The sequence below is a fragment of the Panthera onca genome, chromosome D2 (genome assembly GCF_046562875.1).
Source record: "Panthera onca isolate mPanOnc1 chromosome D2, mPanOnc1 haplotype 2, whole genome shotgun sequence".
NCBI classification, from domain to species: Eukaryota; Metazoa; Chordata; class Mammalia; order Carnivora; family Felidae; genus Panthera; species Panthera onca.
This window is the reverse complement of record NC_138349.1, coordinates 64,621,265-64,640,180: the sequence shown is the minus strand read 5'-3', so window position 1 is coordinate 64,640,180 and position 18,916 is coordinate 64,621,265. Positions and strand designations below refer to the sequence as shown.

Genomic DNA, 18,916 nt, shown 5'->3' with positions numbered 1-18,916 from the left:
ACTTAAAAATATCACTTACAAATATACCAGAAACATGCAGGAGATAAAAAATGAGCAAAAAGAGGAGTTCTAGGCATTGTGTTGATGAAGTCACACTTTACATCCTAAAATCAATAATAAATTGAATTTTGTAATTCCAAGCCTGAAGGCATTCCTGCATTTCTCTGCGCTCCTAACTTTTTCCACTTTCTTGGCACCAGATGTAACTTGTGAGCTGTATCATTTAGTCCATTGTGCCCCCTCTCAGGTGAAACCTCTTGTAGTGTCCATGGCATTCTTCTCTCCAAGTGCTTGTTGACAATGGACGACCTATGTGCAACACTAAGTAAGAGAGGCTGGAAAAGGGCTCAAAAATTTTGACTTCGTTCTATATAAAAGTAAAGTGAATATTTATATTCCGGCCACTTTCAATGCCGGAGATCTTGAAGGACAGTGTTCTGTATTTTTTTCAAACACATATTAAACAACTCTATTTCCTGGGATTTAATCTAGAAAAGGTTATGAACAACCCAGTGGAAAATTTTCTCACCAAGGTCCTCCTTCCAGTTGCTCCTTACTTTAGCTGTATAAAACAATTACATGTATTAAAAGACTAAGAAAAATGTAGCTGAATGTTAATAATATTAGCCAGTAAGTGGTGGGATTTGAGGTGATTTCATGTTTTTTTTTCCTTGCAGTTTGCTGTAGAATTTCACAACTGAGCATGTTTTATTGTTATAACTGGGAAGGAATTGAATTTCAAAACCACAATATTCAAAGGATATAAATAACACAACTCACAAAAGCAGAAACTTGAATGACCAGTAAACATGGAAAAATATTCTGCCTCAGAAGTCTTCACAGAAATTCAAAATAAAACCTCAATATATATTTTCAAACCCATCAGAATGGGCAATAATTTAAAAGTTTGGCTATACCTTTGGTAGTGAGGATGTGTTGTGGAACTCTCACACCCTACTATGAGAATATAAATTAGCACAAGCTTTTAGAAATTACTGTCAGTATTTAGGAAAGTTAACAATGTGCATATCCATGATCCAGCATATTACACTTTTAGATTGTTGCAGCATTGCTTATAATGATAAAAATGTGGATATAAAATCCATAAAAAGGAAAAAAATGGATACAAAATTGGTTGCATCTTCGATACTGTAATTAAAATCATCGAACATGAGCTACAAAGAACAATGTGGAAAAACCCAAAAAACATAATATTGAGAGAGGAAATGCAAGTTACAAAGGAATATTTATAGTATGATCTGAGTTTTATAAGTTTAAAAACTTAAAAATCAAACCTTACTTTGTTTATGGATACAATGTATATAGTCAAATTATAAAAGTATACAAGGAAATGATAAATTCAAGATGGCCGTTTTCTTTGGGGACAGATGTAAAATTGGGGAGGGGTATCAGAAGGGGCATTGACCATTCTACAGTGATTTTTCCTTGAGAAAACAAAAATCTGAGGCATGTATATGAAGATGTTCATATCTGGCAAAGTGATATAGTAGGTAGGTACATTACACTTATTTAAATAGTACACACAATTTTATTTGCTTGAAATATGGCATAGTAAAAAAGAAAAAAAATGTTAACAATATATTTCATTTGTAATATATCTCTTTTATAAATATAAAAGTAAAGTCTGTACTTATAATTTTAGTGTGCCATAGGATCACAAGCAGATAAAGTATTTATAACATAAATACTGGAAGGAAATAAAATAAAAATCAAATACTAGTCATTTCTGGGGAATGGGACTATATATAATTAAAAGGTTTTATTTTTCTGTATTTTTAAAACTTTCATTGAGATTATACTATTTTTATAATGTAAAATATAAAAAATTATAAAAATATGTTAAAAATGTGTTTGGTTCCTGTGTACGTTCTTTATTTAAAAAAAAAAAATTTACGGTTGGGGCGCCTGGGTGGCTCAGTCAGTTAAGCATCGGACTTCAGCTCAGGTCATGATCTCACGGTTCGTGGGTTCGAGCCCCTCGTTGGGCTCTGTGCTGACAGCTCGGAGTCTGGAGCCTGCTTCAGATTCTGTGTCTCCCTATCTCTCTGCCCCTCCCGTGCTTGCACATGAGACAGAGAGCAAGTAGGGGAGGCACAGAGAGAGAGGGAGACACAGAAGCAGAAGCAAGCTCCAGGCTCCGAGCTGTTAGCACAGAGCCGAGGCAAGACTCAAACTCATGAACCATGAGACCATGTCCTGAGCTGAAGCTGGACGCTCAACCAACTGAGCCACCCAAGGCGCCCCCATGTGTAGGCTCTTTAATATCATGCAGGTTTGGCTTTATCCTATGGACTACCATTTCCCAAATTGTGATACTTGAGATGTTAATTTGTGTTCCTGGAAAATATAACGTTTTCAGGGTCAACAAATTTAAAACATGATGTCTCCCAGGCCTCCTGCTTGAAGAAGCACAATGCACATTTACACAGTAAGGGCTCAGAGAAGTTATGCAGTAAAAAACAAAAACAAAAAACACATTCAAAAACTTAATTAACATTTTTTTCAACCCTGCATTTCCCAGATACATATGATTACAGAGCCTTTTATCAAGGGAGTATTTTTTTTTTTTTTATCATTTGAGGGATATTTGCTCTCAGAAGACACAGTTTATGAAACTTGCTCTTAATTACAAAGATATCCAAAACATCATCTAAAAAGCAGCATGATTACAAGAGAGATTTTGGACATTAAAAGTGGCAGTGTTGGGCAAGATAGACTGGAGGTGACAAGGACTGGAGTCAGAGAGGTCAAAGTGCAGTAGATAGCAGGTTATAGGGGCTTCAGTACATTGCATTACTGATGGCCTTAGCCACTCACCACGACAACCACGCTCCTAGTACACAAAGAAACACTTCTCACATGTGTGCTGGGATTTGTCTGAGCTGGCCCTACACTGTAGGTTAGATCAAGATCTCTTCCGTGTATCTCATTTTCCTTAAACAAGGGATTACAGAAGATATGTTCTTTCTATGGCAAAATACAAGCCTATGTCAAGTCTTGTGTCACGTCAGCTCACATCCCATTGGCCGAAGCAAATCCCATGAGTGGTCAAGCCCAAATCAAGAAGGCAAGGCATTACACTCTGCTTTACTGTGAGGCTAAAGTAAGTCACATGGCCAAGCTTAGCCTCAGAGGGCTGGGGAAGTATATTCCCTTCAGGAAACTGGGAGTTGGGGGAGGAAGTAAAAATTTGCTGAATAATAATCTCACTGATGCCTCTGCCTGTTTACAAAATGAAGAAAACACAGCCACTTGCTAGATAGTGGGCCTTTGCATATATTGAGTCCATCAATGCGGGTTCCATTTCTGAAAGAAGCCAAGGACACCATGAAAGGGTGGTTTCAGCATGGCACAAACCTAAAGAAAGTAGTGTGACATCTGAACCCTAACTACACCTCCAGTTGTGATAACAAGTGAGTTAGAGTATAACATGTCTGGGAATCGCTGAGAAGAAAATTGCTAAGAACTTATAGCAGGATCGTCAGAGCTTAGCCCAAATTGCTGTGCCTGGCAGAGATGACCAGGTGGGTGAGCTGGCCTTCTTTCACATTCCACATAGCTTTCTTCTTTTGACATTAATTGATATTTAGTATTTGAGACATGAAAGAGTCTAGATCTCAAAGAATAATTTCAATCCCCAAGCGAAAAAAATGGAGTGATCTTGAATATTTTGAAATAACGTGGATTAAAACTGTAAAACCAAACAACCTGTCACATTTTTAGATCCTTAACATTTTCACTCGAAAATGGTTTGGTGCAGCGTTCTACATTTAATACCAATGAAACATAGAGGATAAGGATTTGTTTTTTCAGTTTCCATTTCCACATACTAATTGTGTAACTATGATACATAAGCAACTTCCCAAATGGGGGCACACAGCCTCGTTCTTGCTCTAAAGAGTGCTAATAAAATATATTTTGATGTTCTCTCTTCTGGCTGGAAAGTTTTTAAACTGATAAGAACAGATACTACATTTGATCTTAGCCAAAAAGCTGAGAAGCGATAGGCAGAAAGTTTTTAAAAGCATAGGGATCATGTCAAGCTGTATTGAGGAGAAGCTGTAAAATGAAGAAATGACTAGAAGGAAACAGAGAAGTTCTTGGCCTGTGGCCAAATTATGAAAATGGCAAAACTTGTCCATGGTACTTGGTTCTCATAAACATCCTGGCCCTTCTCCTCACTGTCACAGTTCAGTGACTTCATGGTCCCTGCGCTGGCTCTGGGGGCAGGGAATCTGAAACTCATTCCCACCGTGGGATAAATGACTTATAAGGATTCCTGCTTTAAACATCGAAGTGAAAATCTATAATGAGCAGGAAAGAGCAGGAATGGTAGGTGGGGGGAGCATTTTGGAGGGTTGAGGATTCTTTCAGTATGCATAACATACTATCAGCAAGTCACCATGTATGTGCTATCCACAGAAATACATGTGCATATGACATGTTTAATGACTCACTGAGTCTATAAAGATCACTTCATATGTAATATTAAAAAAAGAAAAGGTGGGGCGCCTGGGTGGCTCAGTCAGTTAAGCGTCCGACTTTGGCTCAGGCCATGATCTCACAGTCTGTGAGTTCGAGCCCTGTGTCAGGCTCTGTGCTGACAGCTCAGAGCCTGGACCCTGTTTTGGATTCTGTGACTCCCTCTCTCTCTACTCCTCCTCCACTCACATTCTGTCTCTCTCTCTCTCTCAAAAATAAATAAACATTAAAAAAATTAAAAAAAAGAAAAGGTGCCCAAGATAAGATAACTTAGATTTATGGCATATCTTTTATATGGAGTGTGATCCTATTTAAAAAAAAAATGTAACTCAAAATGAAAACAAAATACATAGAGTGGTAGAGATATAAAGCCTTGAGAGATGGACTATCAAAAATTGTTACCAATATTTAGTATTCATTTTTATACATTGGTAATCACTTGTTGAGCCTCTACTTGAGTGAATATCTGCCTAGAAATTCTTCTAGGTACCAGTAGCTGTGTTACCTAAATTAGATTGTTCATTGCTGTCCATTCAACAGCCAGTCCCAGATTAGTAATTATCAGCAATAATAATGATGATGATTATAGCATCATTTACCCAAAATGGTCTTAGAAACCTACTACTGTGATTTTGTTTTAGCATCATCTGCTTTCAGCCACTGACCAGAGGGATTGCGGATGGTCACCTTACCTTTAGGCCTGAGTTCTATTCATTTGTTTATTCAACAAGTACTACTGAGCATTTACTCTGTAAAAGTCTATGCTAGGTACTATGGGAAATGCCAGGAGGAAAACTACACAATCTTTGCTCACAGTGAAATTATAATATAGCAGGATGTGTGTGTATGTATGCATGTATACGTGTGTGTGTGTGTGTGTGTGTGTGTGTGTGTGCACATGTCAAATTTAAATGCTATAAGACATGTTTATCCAAGATGTTAAGATACCCAACACAGGGAAGGGGATTTTTAATTAGAGTGGGTAGGGGAGAAAGAAGAGGAGTGGGAGACATTGGGGGCCTGCATGTGCAAGGGAATTTGGGGGCTGGGGCTAGAAGGATGGTAAGGCACTACAAATAATGGAGTGGTCTTAATGAAGAATTGAGAAAAAAGAGACATATTAGCCAAATGGTAAAGACTTCCACCTGACTGTGGTACGGGTTAGGTGTAGGGGTGTAGAGGAAGTAAAAGTTGGGAAGATAAAATTGGGAAAGAGCACAGAAAACTTCAAATTTCCAGATAAGGGGATTGAACTTTATTTACAAGATACTGGTGAGCCACTGGATCTCTTTGAGCAGATGTTTGGCATGACACGAGCTGCGCTTTGGGAGAATTACTCTGGCATCATGGATAGGATGATTTGGACTAAAGAGAAGGGAGAATGGCTTCAGGCAGTCCAAACAACTGTCCCAGTAGCTCCGGTCAAAGAAAATGTGGACTTGAACTAGAAGGTGGATAGAAGGGGATAGGAGTAAACAAAATTTCTAGATGAATTAATGAAGTGGCTGGGAGGCAGCTGGGAAGGTGTCACTTGAATCTGGGAAGATGTCAGTTGAATTTTTGAGTTTTCCCAAGTTCCCACAGACCAGTTTTTCTTGACTTCAACACTATTGATAATTTGTATTGGACAATTCTTAGTTGTGGGGCTAAACTGTGCATTGTAGGATGTTTAACAGCACTCCTGGACTTTCCTCCCTAGATGCCTATAGTAGCCCCCACCCCCACTCCCATCTCATCTCCATTTGTGAAAATGAACCTGTCTCTAGACATTGGCAGGTGTCCTCTGGGGGACAAAATCATCCCCAGTTGAGAACCACAACCCTATATAAAACTAATAGAGCAACTAGAATATAAAATCTAACAACCCGCATAAAATATCTCTGTATCTATCTTCTATTTACCTAACTTGTCATCAATCTATCTATCTATCTATGTATCTACAGTTACTAGGTTTTAAGGTATCTCCACAAACTCTAAAATATGAATGGGTTGGGGGAAAACGCTGAGAGCCAGGAGAACTGTGCATAGCCATCATATTTGTAGATGGAAGTAAAGGGAAGGCAACGTGGATTCTGAAGGTCAAGAGTAACAGAGCACCCCCACATCCCTGAGAGGTGCTCACTGGAAAATGTGGCTGAACTGGGGCATAGTTGTGCAGATCAAAATCACTGTGCGAGCAAGGGGACTGCGTCTGATAAGATCTAATGGTGCTGGAGCAACCTGGGCCTTATCTGCCATTGATGATAACAAGCCAATATTCCTTTCCAGCACACAGCTTCTGAACTGAGAGGAACAGGGACAAGAGGGGCAAAAAAATCAGATGAGAATGGGATGGGGACATGGAAAAGGGAGAGCTCACAAAGCACAAGGCCAAATTTTGAAAAATCATTTTGAGGGAAAAAAAAAACCAGAAGGAGTTTAGAATCATGAATCTGAGAGTTATTTTGGCTTCTCCTTCCCCCTAAAAGTTGACGAAAACTCATTTACTTACATGTGAGCAAAGGAAAAAGTATGCAGTCTAATAAAGAGAATGAAGAACAGAATAAAATTCCACATGGTCTGGGAGACACATGGAAGATGTGCCCACAAAACAAATGAAAACTGAAACCCAGAATTTCAAAGTGAGCTAAAAGACACCAAGTAAAGGGTAGAAGCCATGACAATTAATCACAAATGGAAAAACTCAGAAATGAGGTGATTAGGAAAATTTTAAGAGAGAGCTTTTTCTCAATAAGTTGAGAAAAAAAAAGAAATAAAATAGTAAGATCATTTTTGTAATGAAATTGATCCAAAGTAGCAAGGCAAATAAACAGAAACAATAATTCAGTGAGAGAAATAGACTGTGTGAAAGGAAGAGAGTTTTAAAAATCAAAAAAGTGTGAATTAAACACTTTTAAAAAAGCATCTGAGCCCGGGGGTGGGGCGGGGTCTGGGTGGCACAGTCAGTTAAGCGCCGGACTCTTGATTTCTGCTCAGGTCCTGATCTCACGGTTCGTGGGTTCAAACCCCACATCGGGCTTTCACTGTCAGCACAGAGTCTGCTTGGGATTCTCCCCTTCCCTCTGTCTCTCTCTCTGCCCTTCCCCTGATCATGCTCTCTCTTTCAAAATAAGTAAATAAACATCAAAATAATTGAAAAACCATCTGAAAGAAAGGGATGTTTCTTGTTAATTTTTTAAATGTTTATTTATTTTTGAGAGAGAGAGAGAGAGAGAGAGAGAGAGAGAGAGAGACAGAGTGTGAGCAGGGGAGGGACAGAGAAAGAGGGAGACACAGAATCTGAAACAGGCTCCAGGCTCTGAGCTATCAGCACAGAGCCTGATGCGGGTCTCGAAGCCACGGAACCGCGAGATCATGACCTGAGCCGAAGTCGGGCACTCAACCGACTGAGCCACCCAGGCCCCCGTGAAAGGGATGTTTCCTTCAGAAAAATCAGCATGTTTATTACAGGGGTTTGTTACCTAGAGTCAAGGACCGTAGGTTTTGTGGATAAAAATCATGTGGTCTGTGGACTTTGTTGGGAAAAATATATGTTCATTTTTGCTAACCTCTAGCTAAATTTAATACTTTTCTTTAATTAATATGTATACACCAGCATATAGTAATATTAACAGTACCTGTGACTTTCTCACCAAAATGAGTTTTAAATGTCACAGTATCAAATTATAGTTTTAAAAAATATTGCCAAATATAATTTATGTTCATCATTTTTTTTCAAACTTATAGTGACTACTATACCTGCCCGTAGGTCTAATTATTCAATATGGTAATAAAGAAGTAAATAGATCACTGTCTCACAATTTAAAAATATTTTGAGAACTATATTTCAGTATAATCAGTTTCCTTTGCTATTCTATACATTCCATTTTATGCATTTAAAAATATTATTCTGAGAAAGGGTCCATTGGTTTTACCAGACTGCTAAGAGTTTCCACAGTATAACAAATTTTGTGATCTCTATTATATAATAGGAGTCTCTAAAGGGAAATTATAATTCAAAAAATTTTCTTGAAATAAAAGGCAATTTGAAATTACATATCGAGGGGACTGGAATTGCCCCATAATAGCCAACGCTATCCTGCAAAGAAAAATCATTTGGACATCCCAGCAAAAAGACCAATAGAAAGCAAATTAGATTGCCATCAGTATCTTTAAAAGCAACACTTTTATGACCAAGGAAAATATAGCAACATATTTAAGAAAGCTAAGGAAAGAAAATGTGGGCCAAGATTCTGATGCTCAACCAAATTGACCTTTAAGTATAAAAAGCCTCTGGTAAACTGATGTAAACATGCAAGAACATGGAGAATATTGTTCTCATGTGCCTTTCCTAAGGAATCTACCAGACCACAATGAAATAAGAATGGAATTTAAGAGTAAGCATTTTCAAACTTTTATAACATTTTGACATTGCCATGACATCCAAGCACATGAATCATTTCTCTAGAAATTTATTTTCATTGTACTTTATGAAAGTATTAGTCCAGAGAAGAGTGGAAAGAAAATTTAACTCTTCATACTAAAAAAATTGAGTTTTATCATCAAATTTACCACAAGGGTGGGTAGAGAACATTAGGTATAAATTTATCTGCATAATTGAGACCCAGAAATCACCATAAGGGAGACAGTGTGGTATACAATGTCTATATGCTCTCACAGTGTAGATAATGCGACTGTTTTAAAAACGGGGGAATTGGGAATAGGGAGATTATATAAAAGCTTCATTCTAGTTCTGCCCATTGAAAAGACCTAGAAACAGTGACCAAATTACTAGTAATGAGCACTTCTCACATGCAGGTTGTAGTCTTGAAATACTATTTCCTACAACCTGGGTTTGGGTGATTCTAAGTCTGAGGGTGGAAATGTATATGATTGGCCTACAATATCCTAGAGAGCAAGGAAGCTATCAAAGATTACCTAGGTTGTGTTGAAAAGACTCCATAGATAATGGGCTGCCTCCATATCTTGGCTATTGTAAATAATGCTGAAATAAATACAGCGGTGCACATATTGTTTAGAATGACATTTTTCTTTTCTTTGGGTAAATAACCAGTGGTGGAATTATTAGACCATATGGTATTTCTATTTTTAAGTTTTTGAGAAACCTCCATACTGTTTTCCACAGTGACTGTACTAATTTACATTTCTACCAACAGTGCATGGGGGTTCCTTTTTCTCCACATTCTTGCCCAAGTGTCCATTGATAGAGGAATGAATAAAAAAGATGTGGTAGATATAGATATAGATATATAGATATAGATATAGATATAGATATAGATATAGATATATAGATGTATAGATATAGATGTAATGTATATATATGTATGTATATATATATGGATTATTATTAAGTCATAAAAAAGGATGAGATCTTGCCATTTGAAACACCATGGATGAACCTAGATGATATTATGCTAAGTGAAATAAGTCAGACAGAGAAAGACAGATACCATATGATTTCACTCATATGTAGAACCTAAAAATAAAACAAATGAATTTTAAACAAACAAAAGGAATCAGATCTATAAATATAGAGAACAAACTGGTGGTTGCCAGATGGAAGGTGCCTGGGTGGGGGGGGGGGGACGGGTAGAATGGGTGAAGGGGAGTGGGAGATACAGCTTCTCCTTATGGAATAAGTCACAGGAATAAAAGGCACAGCATAGGGCATGTAGTCAATGGTGTTGTATGGTGACAGTTGGTAGCTACTCTTGTGGTGAGCATAACATAACGTACAGAGTTGCTGAATTACTGTGTTATACACCTGAAGCTAATGTAACATTGTATGTCAACTATACTCAAATAATTAAAAAACAAAAAACAAACTCAAACAACAGACTCAGTAGCTAACTTGAAGAAGCTCCTAGTGGTCAAACATAGGGTAAGTAGAGTTAGGAACTGGGAGGCCTGGGAATATTCCCAGGCAGAGAGGCAGGCCTGAACAGAATGGAGATATTAACAATATAAGGGGGATGAAATGATGGGTGGAGAATAATTTGTAAGGAAGGCACCTGAGATAAAAGATCCTTAAAATGCCTTCCCACCATAACGTGTAATTCTGTCCCTGCCAAATTTTCTGGCCACTTGGCCAGTGTAATTGAGGCATTTCCCACTTGTGGGGGGAGAGAAGCAGAGGGAGAGACCCCACACTGTTTGGGGGAGTGACTGGAAGGGATGGACATAATGGATGGGTTATGTCTGTGGTAGCTCTCTTAAAGGTACAGCAGACCCTAATCCCCAGCACTCAGCTTCAGCTGCTTTCAGAAGGGCTTTCTTCGTGATTACTGCCATATATTATGAGAATGCTAAATCAGCTTGAATGATGGTTTACCCATATTTGTTTATGAACTGTGTTCCTCTTGCGATTTACAGCATAGAAGAGATGACTGTCTTTAGCTTTTGAACGGGTTTGTTAGGCTTGGAAAAGAAGATAGCAATTCTAAGAGCTCTTGAAAGACTCAAATCATGTACCATTTAGTCCTTCTCCTGAGGAAAGAAACATGACTCTTCTTTGATACTATGAGGTTCATAATTATTCTTCTCTGAAAATATATTAAGGGATATCTAAACACATAATGTGTGTTTTATGTTCCAAGGCCTTCTTTTCATCCACTGCTACTTTGAATATTCCACTATTTTAAATCAAGATTAAAACAGGCCTTAGGATAACTCGAGAGTATTGCCCTTAAGTAAAAGGACCTTGAGACCAAAAAAAAAAAAAAAAAAATCATCATCATCTCCCATTTGCATAATGCTTTTAATTTTTTTCAAAGCCTTTTTTATATCTATTATTTCACTTGATTTCACAACAACCATGTGAGGCTGTTCACTTTAAAGAAATGAACTTGAAAGCAACGAACATTTTAAACGTTTCCCCAAAATGTAGTAAAACCACAAAGAAAATTCCCAGAGCATCTATACTATCGCTCTAACTTAAACTGTATTTACTGCAAATTGTATTGAGTCAGAAGAGATGGTGGCTCGTAAATACAGTTTCTCTGTCCTGAACCACATTCAAACTGCAGTTGTTATGAATACAAAAGAGCTTTCTGAGTACATAACTGTAGTTTTGCTGCATTAAAGCAGAAAGCTGGCATTTGGACTAGAAAACAGGCTGTAACTGTGTCTGTTCTGCATGGCAAGCGTCTCAGTGCCTGCCAGCAATAGGGATGGATTTACATATATTGACTCAATCCAGCATATGAGTAACGATCAATTTTCTTGATCTATTCTATTCTGTCAATCTGTGCTTTTGCTAGAAAATGAGGAGACATTGCTGTCAGCCAGAAATAGAGTCTCCTAGGCTTGTGTGAGCTTTTAAGATCTCTTTTCTACTTAATTAAAAGATACATACGGTGGTTGGCAGAGAGCAGCCGGCAAGTCAAGTAACAAAATTTGCTATGTATAGACGGGTTCCTGGAAGAAAAATCATGAAAGATGGCGAAATAAATGTAAAGGCAGACTTCCGTTTCTGAGGATAGTATATTTTTTATGTCAATTCTATTACTGGTAAAATAAATACAAAAGGACAAATGTAATTTGTCTGTCAGAAGTAACCAGAAAAAGCATCTTTTTCAGGAGTCACAAAATACTCTTTCAGATAATAATATGTAAGACAAAATGCTTTCCTTTTTGGCCTCTCATATTAATGAATCATGTTAGATTAATTCGTTTAGTTTGGGCCCAGATAATCTCTGCCCCTAACTTGTACTGCAATTTTAGGTAGGATCAAATAGTACATACAAAGCAGGCAAGAATGTTCTCATAAGGGATGCTAAGAAAAGCTTGACACATGTTGAACTGCTTAAGTCCCCTTTCACCTCCTGTGTGCTGATGATCCCAATGAAGCTGTGAGGGCCTCAGGCAAAATCTGAACTACTTTCTGGAGAGTTAGTTTCATTTTACAGTGGGTAAGTGACCCAGTGCTTCTGCTAGGGGGCGTAGTGCTGCAGTCTTATACTTTCTACCATGACTTCTTTCAAGTGTTTTGGGGAATGGCGATTCTGAATCTGTACCAAAAGTAAGATATCATTATTTATAGATTTATTGGCTTTAATGAAGTAATGGACTGATGGGGTTTGGCTTCTGTATGTTCCCTAAGACCTGCATGAACGCTAGTATCAAGTTCCTCTGGAAATATCTAAACATACCAGGGGACAGATTTTTGGACTGCCATGCATTAGGAAAGAGCAAATTCTGTGCTCTAGTGAAGGGAGACTTGCCCTGAACCAGCAGTCAGGGAACCCTGCTTCTGGTACGGCCCCTCCATTGATGAATTCCACGGTCATGAGAAAGTTATTGCCGTTTTTTGCAACTGAGTTTTTCTCGTCTATAAAAGGAAAATGTTATAGTACATGCATAATTTTCAAACTGAACTCAGGGAGTCTCCTCAGCAGCCATCATTGGGATAGAGTGGGTGGGATTCTGGGACCCTCACTCCTGTGACAATGTTAGCAGCTGTGCTCATAACCATTTTAGAGAATGAGCATCCAATCAGATTTTGTTCAAAGCAAGGCCAAAAAGTGTTTAAATTATGGCAGTAGAGCATCCTGAAGGTTTCTTATACCTCTAACAATCTAGGGTCAGTTTAAGAACACCTTAGCCTTTTTGTCCATTGGGTTTATGATTAAGAATTCTGTTTTCCAAACTCCAGGAATGGATTTAAGCTAAGTCACCTCCAATTCTTATTGGTCATAGTTGACAGCAATAGCTCCCTATTTGGTTAGCCTACTGGTGTAGCATCTGGTACATAGAATGATTGCAATAAATAGGTATAAAATGGCTGTCTGGTCCCTATGATTCATAACTTCTCAATTTTAGCCAAAGAAACTGGTAAGAATGGCCAAAAAGAGAATGGGTGCCCCAAAGGGCAAACATTTGGTGCAGGAGAAACTGAGAAAAAGATAAAAATAAAAGTAAGCTGTCTGATCCTTAAGAATCAAGAAATTGACATAAATTCTATGTTTATTCCCTAACCCATCTCATTTGGTTTGGAAATGAAAACAGATACATAATGCTCTTTGAAAAAGCTGTGCCCTCTTTTCGATCTCCACCTCCACTGCCTCTCCCTTGACACATGGTGTTAAATATCTGAAACTGAACATTTGCTCTACAGAGACAGTGGAATGAAAGAGTCAACCCAGTCAACACCACAAGGGACTTCCCTGATAGGAACTCAGTTTCCCAAATAGGAAGGCAGACACTTCTGGTCAGAGGTCTCTGATGAGACTCTATAGCCATGGTGGCCTGTGAGCTAACATGTATACAGCCTTAGGACAAGACAGTCTTTTTCCCATTCATGTCGGTTTTCTAGTACTCACACTCACCCCTAACATGTTCTAAATAACTAGGAGTGTCTCCTGTTAACCCATTCTTCTTTAATATGCTTCTCTTATTATTTTTTAAAAATTTTTGTTTATTTATTTTTGAGAGAAAAAGAGAGACAGAGTGCGAGTGGGGGAGGGGCAGAGACAGAGAGAGACACAGAATCCGAAGCAGGCTCCAGGCTCTGAGCTGTCGGCACAAAGGCCAATGCAGGGCTGGAACCCACCAACCGTGAGATCATGACCTGTGCATATGTCGGAGGCTCAACCAACTGAGCCAATGAAGCACCCCTTTAATGTGCTTCTTTTAGAACTAAGGAGATTGAGACCCAGGCTGGGTATAGTACTTGTAGAAGGACACACATTTAAGTCGTAAGCCCAAACAGATGTGCTTATAGTTATGAATGTTCCTTGAGGAAGTGGTCATTATCTTGAGATTTATCACTGTTCACAGGGGTGAGATGGGTCTAAGAGTCGATCAGTCGGCCTATTTTTATTGAGCATGTAATATGTGCTAGGGACGGTGCCAGGTACTCAAGGTATAGTCATAAACTAGATGCACTTTCCACTTTCATGAAATTTACAATCTTGTGGAAGGACTCTCAATGAAATTCATTTGAACAAAAGCTAAAAAGCAATGCAAAGTATTGTAAGCCTAAAACAAGAAGAGGATCTAACTCCATTGAGGGGACCAGGAAGGAAGAGAGAGCTGAGGAGTGAAAAGGATACAGATAAGCCATAGTTTTTCTAAGCCTGCCGTATAGAATTCACTGAGGCATTTGTTTAAAATTGTGTATTTCCAGGCTACTTCCCTTGGAGATTTGATTCAGTAGATCAAGCAATGAGATCTAGGAGACTGCATTTGCAACTTTCCCATGTTGTTCTTGCAATCCACATAGTTTGGAAAATCCTGAATGAGCATTCCAGGCAGAGGGATTGTGCATACCAACGTGCCACATTGAGGCCAGAGAGAACCTGGGAGAAGTTATTTTGGGTAGAGGGTAGAGTGTAATATCTGGTGAGTGTCAGGGGGATTTGCTAGAAAAATGTGTAAGACATTAAAACCTTGCAAAGGGCCAAGCAGAAGCTTAAGTGAGTATCGGGATGTGGGAGAGAGTAGGAAATTAGTGACTGCTCTCTGGAAGAACCCAGACCTGCCAGTTCCTCAGAGCTACCCCTCACATAAAGTTTGCTTTCCTTCATTTTAAGCATTATTGTCTTTTAACACCAAGAAGAAGTGTAGGTAGTTGAGTAAGAGGGGTAATTTGTGGAGGAGCCTTAAAAAGACTCCAGACTTCTAAAATACCTTCTCTAACAATGCATAAAATTCTGCAGAGAATTGGGGCGCCTGGGTGGCTCAGTCGGTTGGGCGGCCGACTCCAGCTCAGGTCACGATCTCACGGTCTGTGAGTCCATGAGTTCGAGCCCCGCGTCGGGCTCTGGGCTGATGGCTCGGAGCCTGGAGCCTGCTTCCGATTCTGTGTCTCCCTCTCTCTCTGCCCCTCCCCCGTTCGTGCTCTGTCTCTCTCTGTCTCAAAAATAAATAAACGTTAAAAAAAAATTAAAAAAAAATTCTGCAGAGAATTACTTTTAGGCTTACATTTCAATAAAATGTAAATAGTTATGGCAAAGGGGGCTCTTCATCAACCACAAATCTGGGTGTCTTCTTTTATGTGACACACTATGCTTGAAGCTTCCCAGCTGCAAATGGCTTTTGGGAGAGATTATGTGAAATATTAACCTTGCTTACTTTGCATTTCAGGATAAGGTGCCCTCTACCTTTAGGTTTTAGAACGCCTGGCAGTGGTTTGCTGGAGCCAGCTCATACTGGCTCATGAGAACCTATTGTTACCAACTTTTCCCATTTTTGTATTCAGTGACTTCACATTGGTAGCTTCAAATTAGCCATTGTAGAAGGATTTACGCCATGGAAATCAACAGTTGGCTTTTTTTCATCCCTGAGAGCTTGTTGTTAAACACCAGCACACCACCACCTGACAGGTATTCACATTTTTTTGAAGTTGTGGCTCTTTCTACATGAGAGTATTTATTGACCAGACTCTCCTGTTTAATGAAGGCTCTATTCTCCCCACTCTTTTTTTTTACTGTGGAGGAAAGTCTCCCAGAATCTTCAATACACCGCTCTTATTTCTTCTTGGTTTCACTCATGTCCTTTGGCTATTCAAGGGAGGCTGGGATAGTAAGTATCTGGCAAACGGAAATGGGGCCACTGCATTTTGGTCTAAGCCAATTCTGACTTAAAGTGTGGAGCTGGACACAATAATCCTGAACAAAACTGAGGCTGCACTAGTAAGGAAGACAGGGACTTCATCCTTGTCCAGAAAATGAATATTTCCCACATTAGTAATACAAGAAAAGGATAAATGTGGTTTCTAAGATCCAGAAGCCTGATAATAGAACTAAGTTCTCCATATTTTGTTTGCTTTTGTTTTAATAGCTGTTAGCATTTTATGCTCAGCCTCTTACAGCAATGGTTCTCCAAGTGTGGTCCTCAGATCAATGACATCAACATCATCTGGGAACTTGTTAGAAATGCAGATTCTTGGGCCCCACCCAAATATCATGAATCAGAAGCAGTGGAGGGAAGAAGTAATGTCTGAAGATATGATTAGGAGTGTGGTCTAGCACAAACTGAGGGTTGATGGGGGGTGGGAGGGAGGGCAGGGTGGGAGGGAGGGCAGGGTGGGTGATGGGTATTGAGGAGGGCACCTTTTGGGATGAGCACTGGGTGTTGTATGGAAACCAATTTGACAGTAAATTTCATATATTAAAAAAAAAAAAAAAAGGAGTGTGGTCTAGCAATCTGTGTTTAATAGGTGCTCTAGATCATTGTGATGCACGCTAAAGCTTGAGAACCACTATCTTAAGAGTGTCACTAACTCTCTTGATGTGAAAAAATAAATTTCAGTGAATAATAAGCACCTAGCTGGTGTTAGCCACATATATTGAGCACTTGCTGTTATTATCCTTTGTCATACAATCCATTGTCCACTGGCAGCCAGAATGATCTTTAAAAACGTAAATCAACTGTGCTACTGGCTTGCCTAAAACATTTCAGTGACTCACATAATAAGATAAAATTCAAACTGGAAGTCCATGTTAGACAAACTTGAAACCCCTTGTAGGCTCGGCTTGCTTGCCCCTCCTAACTCCTTTCTCTCTACTGTCCCCCTCCCTCTTGGTGCCTCTTACCACACTGACCTCTCTGTAGTGGATTCTATTTTATTCTGGTTACAGCTCAAATTCCACCTTTTCAGAGAAGACTTCTTCTGACCACCTCAGCAAATGTACCCCCACTTGGCCCCAGTTATCTTTACCATGTTAGCCACCGACTTTATGGTGTATGAAATTATTGCATCTATTTATTTGCATCTATTATTTGCTTATTGCTTATTTTCCACTAGAAAATAATCTCCATGAGGGATGCCCACTGCCTGTTGGTATCTAAATGGACCCTTGAATGCTGGTCTCGACACAAGTTTGTTGAATGGATTTCCAGGCATTACCGTAGATGTGCCAGAATTGAGATTTGAATTGCTGGAGGAAATGAACAACTGGAGTCAGCACGTTGGCAGAGGCATATCATGCTTTTTTCATTTGAAATTATAATCTCTTTCACTTGTAGAAACTTAAATTTACTTATAGGGAGCTCTTCAAGGAATCACAAAACTCACTTGTCTGGACAAGATCAGTTTGCTTCAGGTTGAATTGGCAGTATGTTCACTTATTGACGGGAGGATTGCCAGTAACTTGAAAAAGAATACCAAAATGTCTTATACGTTGCACCACATCAGATAAGCAAGTAACTGACTCAGAAAATTTATGATAGTCTTACAGTTTTTCCCAGAGATGGTTCTGGCAATAGAGAGACGAAATCAGACTCGAGTGCCATCTAGTGGTCGTATTTAGTTCTTCTAGAAATAAAATCCAATACACTCTAATATTGATTTTTCACTTCTTGTTTGGGAGAGGGGTGTGTGTGTGTGTGTGTGTCTTCCTAATCTTATATATTACTTTATTCATGCTAATGGTGATGCATGTTGGTTAAATTCTAGGAAATTCTTGAGGAGCATTAGTCCTTTATGTTGTCATATGATAGAAAGGTATTTTATAAAATTATTGTATTCAGTGACCATTAATTGTAAGCTACACAATACCTATGAGATTGAAACCATTTGATGCCCCATTTGGTGGTAGGCATTGGTGGTCACTCAGAGGCAGAGAATCCCGGACTTCTGATCTCCATTGCCCTGCTTTGTTGTAAGTTCAGATATGCCATCCTGTCCTTGCTTTTCATTTTCTCCATTATCTCATGGTGAAGCCCTTTGCAAATGATAACCGAATCTTCATTCAGTTGGAGAAACAAAATGGAGAATTGACAAAATTAGAATTTGTCAATTAGAATCTAACAAAATTAGAACCCATACAAGGTTTTTTAATAAAATTATTTTCATCTTCTATAGCCGTAACATGACTTATAGAGTCTACAGAAACTGATGGGAAATACTATTATGGGTGCATATAAAAGAGACTATACCCTTTGCTAAACATTTCATATACGTGTTTCTTTACAAACTGAACAATCCTGTACAATATGGGTGATTCCTCCCTATTTTTATCTTTTCTTTTCTTTTTTTCTTTTCTTTTCTTTTCCTTTCTTTTCTTGTCTTTCTTTTCTTTTATTTTCTTTCTTTCTTTCTTTCTTTCTTTCTTTCTTTCTTTCTTTCTTTCATATCTTGGAGGCATGGGCAAGGGACATCCTTACTACCCATGACTATATATATTTGGCATCTGTTGTCACAGATACGTAAGAATCACCTAAATAATGAAACCAAAAGTTGTCTTAGAACAGACAAAGTCATATTTTGAATGTCAGAAAAGAACCATCTATAAGCTAACTGTAATACATGTACCACATTCTAAACTGCACTGTTATGGTAGCTTAAGAAACCCACATCCTGGCTTCAGTTCCTCATTCTATGAGTATGTTTTTTCTGTTAAGTTAATGAAAAACAACCTCATGAGATTCAGACTCTATCCTTTAATTTGAGAATGGTCTACCAAAAGGC

The 18,916-nt window shown here is 38.6% G+C and overlaps 1 pseudogene; it reads right to left on the bottom strand.

Moving 5' to 3' along the window:
* Nucleotides 1-3,916: 3,916 nt before the first annotated feature.
* On the bottom strand, nt 3,917-4,026 carry LOC132685693 (U2 spliceosomal RNA; annotated as a pseudogene).
* Between the last annotated feature and the right edge of the window lie 14,890 nt (nt 4,027-18,916).